The 7,530-nt window shown below is 31.0% G+C and overlaps 1 long non-coding RNA gene across 1 annotated transcript; it reads left to right on the plus strand.

Moving 5' to 3' along the window:
• Nucleotides 1-309: 309 nt before the first annotated feature.
• On the plus strand, nucleotides 310-2,517 carry LOC114416896. The gene is made up of 3 exons (XR_003667612.1): nucleotides 310-770; nucleotides 842-968; nucleotides 1,190-2,517. It is a non-coding gene; the product is annotated as an uncharacterized LOC114416896 (long non-coding RNA).
• Nucleotides 2,518-7,530: the final 5,013 nt, after the last annotated feature.

Here is a 7,530-nt window from a genome sequence, read left to right on the forward strand (position 1 = left end):
ATAGTCCATCTTCTGATCGAAGTACCATTCCGGTGCCCAAGGCTCAATATTGTATTTCTTAGAGAATGGAACCCATCTCCTAGCAAATTTGGATGTCTTAGACAGCGGAAGCGGAAGCGGCACGGTAGGCGCACTACTAGAAAAAAAGTTTTAACATCGTCAGTTCAACATCGGTTTTATAAAAAACCGATGTTAAAAATAGAGCGGTGACATAATTGTAAATAAATCAAATTTGTTAACATTGGTTTTTTTATAAAATTGATGTTGGGTATCGATATAAAAACCGATGTTATATTGTTTCCTAAATTAATTATGGATTTATACAGACCCTCATCCTCCGCCTTGACTCGACCAATTTCCTAACCCTTGACCTTTCCCCTTTCGCTTAACCACCATCTCATTTGCAGCTGCAATAGCGAAATAATGAAGGAGGAGGAATCAATAGTGGTTCTAGTTGAGGACGAAGATGATCCTTCATCGACGCTTCTGGATCTCACGAGTTACTAGCTCCACGACCTTGACTTGGTCAAAGTGCCACCGCGTTCGGCGTATCAGAACTCATCCTCGTTGGGCAAAGAGATTTCAACTGTTTCGGGAGTCATGTGTCCTCCTCACACCTCCGATTTTGACACTTCCACTCCCTCCAAGACGCTTGCAACTTCCTCAAAGACAAAGACTGTGATATTTGTGGCATTGAGATCACAAATGATGCTCTCCCTATCAATCAACATCCTTTCAACAAGAGCACTGCATTCCTACTCGGCAACGAGGTACCTCTCTTTTGCGTCAATCTCAATTTTCACTATCTGCTCGTCTAGGTTTTTATTTTATCTCTCTGTAGGGTACTGACCTTTCTCCTAAGGAAATTGAGATATGCGATTCTTTCGACTATATCCTGCAATATGGCGGTGACACTGCTTCCTTGAATGTTACTATAGCTACTTCCATTGTACTCCATCATTTCAGAGGTTTGTTCCCCCCCCCCCCCAATTAGATCAATAACATTATTGTGTCGAGACAAAAAAAGGTTTATCTTATTTTATTTAATACTTCCCTTTCTTTGCTACTTATATATCTGCTTACGCCAAGCCTATTTTCGTTACTCATTCTAAGTGGAAATGAATAACAGCTGGTTTTATACCGTTTTGCTATTTTTGTGTTCACTTGGGATGGATTTTCTTTGAACCAGGTAAGGATGAAGATTGGATTTCCAATTACTAGTTATGGTCAGGAGAGTAGAAATAGAGTTGCTCGCCAAAGAATTCCTCACAGGGTATGAACTGATGAGGAAGGTGTTGAGCATGTGGAGGTAAATCTAACAGCATTTACTGAAATTTATTTGTCAATGCGTACACATTTTATAAGAACTATTTTGAACTTTGATAAATCCTTGGGATAAGATAACAAAACAAAAAACTTCAAGAAAATGTTGTGAGGGAGGGGAAAAAGATGAAAAAGAAAGAAGAGAAAAGAGGCAAGGTGTAGGAGCGTTTCATTGGGCATATTGTTTCATTGTTCTTTTGTGTCAGGTAACCCTGTTAATAGTCAGTTACAATAGGTTTGTTATTTACCTTGTTATTTGTTAGCTAGCTCGGGCTGGGATAATTAGAGAAATAAGGCATTTGCCTGTAAATAAGAAAAAGGGTACTGAGAATCAAAAAGGAGGTGGTGGGACCTTATCAAGTTGGAAACATTTGGACTCTTAGAGAGTGAGGGAGAGATCAAGGTCTATCGAATACCTTAAGCATTAGTGTAATTCTTTTTTGGCTCTGTTACCAAATAATTGTACTAGAGAATAATTCAAAGGCATTGACAATGAATGGAAGTTTACTTACTTGATTGTTGAGATTAGAGCACCATCTACAACATAAATAATTGTGGCTGAGCTTCAAAATGTTATGAACTTAATTATCTTATTTTATGCACATTGATTAACCTGTTGCAAATGTTAGGCATTATATATATGTGTCTTATTTTGCACTCAATTCTTTTCCTTCAACAATGCCCCTAATATCTCACTTAAGCTCTTGGTTATATTTGATTGTTGGTGAATAATACCAGGCTATAGGCACTGTTCAATGTTTTTTTTTGGTGTGTTTTGGCTATATATTTTGATTATCTTATGTGTGTCAACCTTGGAAAATATACTACAAATTATTTTATTAGAAGGAAAAATCCCTTATACATGTTCTTATTATAGTCCTATTCACATACAATTCATATTTTCACGCATACATATGAAACTTGAAAAATCATAAGAATTTTGAATTTCTGATTTATACTAGAAGGTAAAAAAAAACCTTTTACCTGTTCTTATTATAGTCCAATTGGTATGCAATTCATATTTTCATGCATACAAATAAAACTTGAAGAATCATAAGAATTCTAAAATACTTAATGCAGATCTTTAATATTTGGTCCATTATGGATGCTGCATTTTTCTGCTATAAGCATTTACCGCCTTAGCCAGTCCATGTTTCTTGAGGGATGAAAGTTGAAAGAAGGAAAGAGAATTAATGAAAGTCAAATAATGTGAAAAACTGGATCCCAAGTTTCAGGTTCAGAAAATTTAGAAGTCTATGGACATGAAATTAGAAAAAAAGAATCATATATAAAATTAAAAAATGAAACTAATTAATAAATGCTTGTCATAGGAGTTCAAATGGATGAGGAAAACGAGAGAAGAGAGAAAAAATACAGAAGTCCAAAATCAAACTGTTTGTTAAAGAAGTGGTTGGTTTGCTACTCAGATTATACATACATACATATATATATATATATATAGGGCACTGGTCAAAGGTAGAGAAATCAAATTTTACTTCCTGCTGTCGTATTGATTTTTATCCATATTTTAAAATAACTCATGAATATACTAATAAGTTTATGTATTCTAACTTTATTATTGTAATGCACGTCCATTAATTAGTTTTTTTATAGGCACACCCATTAATTAGCTAGTTTAGTACCTATATATAAATCCTCAATTTAGAATTTAATCATATAATTAAGGTTTTTCTTCTTCTCCATGATTTGTTTAGTGTAAATTTATATTTATTATATAATTATAGTAATTATAATCATAATTTAAAAAAGAATCATATCTATGGCACAACTGTTGTTTTGGCTTAAATGCATGAGGTGTGACTTAAACTAATAAAGAGAAAAGCTTACTCTAGTCCTAAGTAACAGTGAGAGCCTTAAACTTTATATTTTCTAGCTTAAATAGTACTAGCAGCACATTTAAGTGGCAGACTTGTAAATACATGATGCATTTAGAGCCATTGGTAGACACTAAGTTCTAGAAAGTTGAGTCCAACTAGAAGATAAAATTTAAACAGAAATTTGAGAAATATTTGATAACTTAATTAAGAAAAAGTTAAAGGTTGATAAATTAAATAATTAACTAAGTTAAAAGTATTTAATAAAAATAGATGTAAAACTAGTTAATAAATATTTGATATAAAACAACACTAAAGAAATATTTTGTGAACTTGGAATTTTAATTGAGCTAATAGCTGATTGAGGAATACTTGGCCTTCATGACAATCTATCTATTGAATTTATCATGCTCTTGCAAACTACTATGCAGTATGTATGGTACCCCTTTTGTATGCTATGATTTTTAATATAATCATTTATAGGTAAACATGGCAGCAGAGGTTATATATGACCCATGGACCCTACTGCTAATTTAATATTTGGTGCAGTAATAGATCCATCACTCATCATTGCATTTGTTTCATTTTATTTGTCTATTTATTTTTAAAAATTGTTCCTGTTTATGTCTTTTTAAAAAGTTTAAGACAATATTAAGTATTATCATTCCAATTATTAGAAAGTTAAAAATAATTTTAATGAGACTATTAATTGCATAATATTAGTATGCATAATCTAAAATGCAAGGTTGTGTCAAGTTCATATTACCTAGCTTGTTTTCTTTTAGTACTATTTAATTTAAATTAATTTCATCATTCTTATCCCAAACCCACTCCAGCTTGCAGTAATGGCACTCTAAAATGAAATATATGTTACCATCTTATTCAATATTAATAGTAAAATCAACTCCAAGACTTAGGAGGAATAGTAACCAATTACAAGAGTAGTATTTGATAGAATGAGAAAGGAGGCAGAGTAACGAAATCAGAAAAGTAGCAGAACTAGAGAGAGAAGAGGAAGTCAGAATTACATCACACAATCCACACCATCAACACATTTCCTTCTCTCTTATACACCTCACCCTTCACACTTATTCTCTTCACTTAGAGTTGGTTATTTTAGGTTATTTTTTGCCTAGTGCTTCTTCTCAACTCCTTGATTTTTAGATCGAGTTGGTTATTTTAGGTTATTTTTTGCCTAGTACTTCTTCTCAACTCCTTGATTTTTAGATCCTTAACTGCCTGGTTGCCTAGCTGTCCCATTTTCCTATTTTATGCCTAGTCATCACACAATTCACACCCTCACAGCTCAACTGGAATAACTGTCTCTGTGGTTCGCATCTTGCTTCATCTTTTTTCTTTAAAAAAAAAAATTCAAACACTTCATTTAACTTAACAACACTCTCTAGCTCTTCTTCTTTGTTTGCAATTGAAGAGCAAAGAGTGTGACAGAACATGTGAGTCAAGCTCCTGTTTAGGTGCTAAATTTCTATATAAGCTTAATCAAAATAAATTTTAAGATGTAACATTTTTCATTCTAAGATAATTAGTTTATTTAACATTTACTCTTAATATGACTTATATAGTGACTAGGTTGCAATTTTCATTTTTAAAATGAAAATATTAATAACTTATAAAAATAACAAGTGCTTGGTGGACCAATATTGTTTAAGAAATATTAGTTACTTGCCTTACCTAAGTAATTGTCCTATTTTAAGTTTTAGTTAAAAAAATACAGTTTTACTTATTTTGTGGTAGGATATATATGTGAGTAAGTTGAAAATGAGTAATATTTATATCTTATAGTTTGAATTTATTTTTAGATTAATATTACGAGATTGTAAGTAATGTGATATTGTAATGAATATAATATTTTTAAATATTTTAATTTAAAATTAATACATTTTTTATAAATTGATTTTAGTTGGTTTATTGTAAAACAAGTAAAATATCAGTTTTTTTATTATAAAAAACAACATCGATTGGTTTAAAACTGATGTTGTATATGCACTTTCTATATCGGTTTATTCAGAATCGATGTAAAAAACTCTTTAGAATACATAATTTAACATCAATTTTATTAAAAATCGATGTTATAAATGTACTTTTTACATCGGTTTTTTTAGAATCGATGTAGAAAACGTTTTAGAATACACAATTCAACATCGTTTTTTTTTTAAAATCAATGTTGTTGTGCACCTTACAACATCGATTTTAATCAAAACCGATGTTATTTTTGCTTTTTTTAATATATTTCTTACATGACATTGGTTTTCTAATAACCGATGTTATGTAGTGTATGTTAACATCGATTTTAAAAAAAAAAACCGATGTTAACGATGATAATATTAATGTCGGTAATTTCAACATCGATTAAAAACCGATGTTGAATGTCGAAAACAACCGATATTAAAAACTTATTTGCTAGTAGTGGTGAAAGTAGAAGCTGTGGAAACCCTAACTAACAGGAAGTTGGGAAAAATAGATGCCCCAACGACAACAAAGGGTGGGATGTTAGCTACAAATTCAAACACCCCAATGGCACAGGCAAAGATGGTATCTTAAACGATGATGATGCCTGTGACGGAACCATCCCTTACTGCATCGGCTATTATGGTTGTTGTTCTTGTTAAGGCTAAGGTTGAAGTTGAACATGAGGTGGTGACGGTGACAGTGAAGAGTAAAAGCGAGAGTGAGATGCGAGAGAGTTAGAGAATGAGAGGAAGAGTGAGAAACAAGAGGAGAGGGAGACAGTGAAAAACACGAGAGGGAAGACAAAGAGTTTAAAAATAAAAATACTAACTTCTAAGATGATTTTACAAAAACCATCTTGGAATGATAATTATTCTAAGACGGTTTTTGTAAAATTGTTATAAAGCAGTTGATTCTAAGACAGTTTTTATAAAATCGTTTTCGTTGAACAATCTTATATTTATAAAATTACTACCACGTGACATTCTAAGATGGTTCGATGTAACCGTCTTAGAATGTACATGGTAAAAAAATTAAATTAATAATACAATAAGAATACAAGCTAACAATATTTTAACTCTCACCATTACTTTTTTTTTTTGGTAAAATATTTTCCATGTTCGACCAAAAATATCTGGGTGTTATAAATAAAGGAGTATGTTATCCTTTTTCACTTCTATCAATCAATCAAAATTTGTTATTTTTATGTGACAACATGAATATTTTTTTCACAACCACATAAGAAAAGTAAACACAACCTTTCTATATATAGATTTGACTCACGAACAAACAATCCAACTAAAAATAAATATATAAAGTAGGATGTCATTGCTACTATATATGTTCTAGATTGAAGAGCTCAAATAGCAATGAGATTATCACCTGATTGATACTTTGTTATTGCTACCTACATATAAGAACATTATTTAAAGTTTGCTGCAAAACACTGTTAAAAGGAAGTTTTTTTTTTCCTAATAGATGAAATATTATTCTTGTTTCACAACCACACAATAAAAGTGAACATAAAGTAAGATGTCATTACTACTACTGTAGAAATATGAAGGCATATGTGTTGTAGCAATATATTATCAAAGGTATATGTCTCGAAAACATCACGATCTCTCGTTTTTCTATATCATGTTTAAACCATGCACGTGCTTTGTACTACTAAATCATCTTATCAACAAGATTCTCGTCATCTCTTGTTTGGTGTCCTATGAGTCATGGCTTCATTTCTATGCATGATTAGGTTGTTTTGTTGCTTTACCTAAGAATAACTATTGGCATTAGTTATATCCAACATTAGTCTTTGGTGAAGGGAAATAAAATTCATTTATATATCTTGTGGCGTGTGGTGGTTTAGTCTATTTGTTTTAATGAGAAGATAGCAACACTTTGGGGAGAGGAATTGTTCCTATATTCTACTTCATCAAAAGATTAATTTCATGACTTTCAAATGTAGAAACTTTTTTTGCTTTAAAATACTATTATTTTGTTGAAGATAATAATAGAGTTAATTCTTTGGGAGTCAAGAAATAGAGTTAACACTTGTGGGAAAACCATTATAATAGCCCTCTTTAATGTTTACTAAAACAAAGAAGAGTCAAGAATTTTTTTAATATAATAAGGAGTATAATTTTATAGTAAAAAAAGAAAGATTATAATAAATAAGTCTATGAATTATAAATAGGAGAGAGAAAAAATTATTCAAGAAAACATAATTAATTAATTGTTGAAAAACGGTTAAAACTGGATGGTTAATGACACTGAATACGTGCAAAGAAGAAATGCTAGAGTTTTTTTAATCATTTTATTTTATTTGTTGAAAGTATAAAATGATTTTGCTTATTGTTAATCTTCATAGGAAATCTGACTAAAATCAATCTGACTAAAATCACCTTTA

Source organism: Glycine soja, chromosome 6 (genome assembly GCF_004193775.1).
Source record: "Glycine soja cultivar W05 chromosome 6, ASM419377v2, whole genome shotgun sequence".
Taxonomy (NCBI): Eukaryota; Viridiplantae; Streptophyta; class Magnoliopsida; order Fabales; family Fabaceae; genus Glycine; species Glycine soja.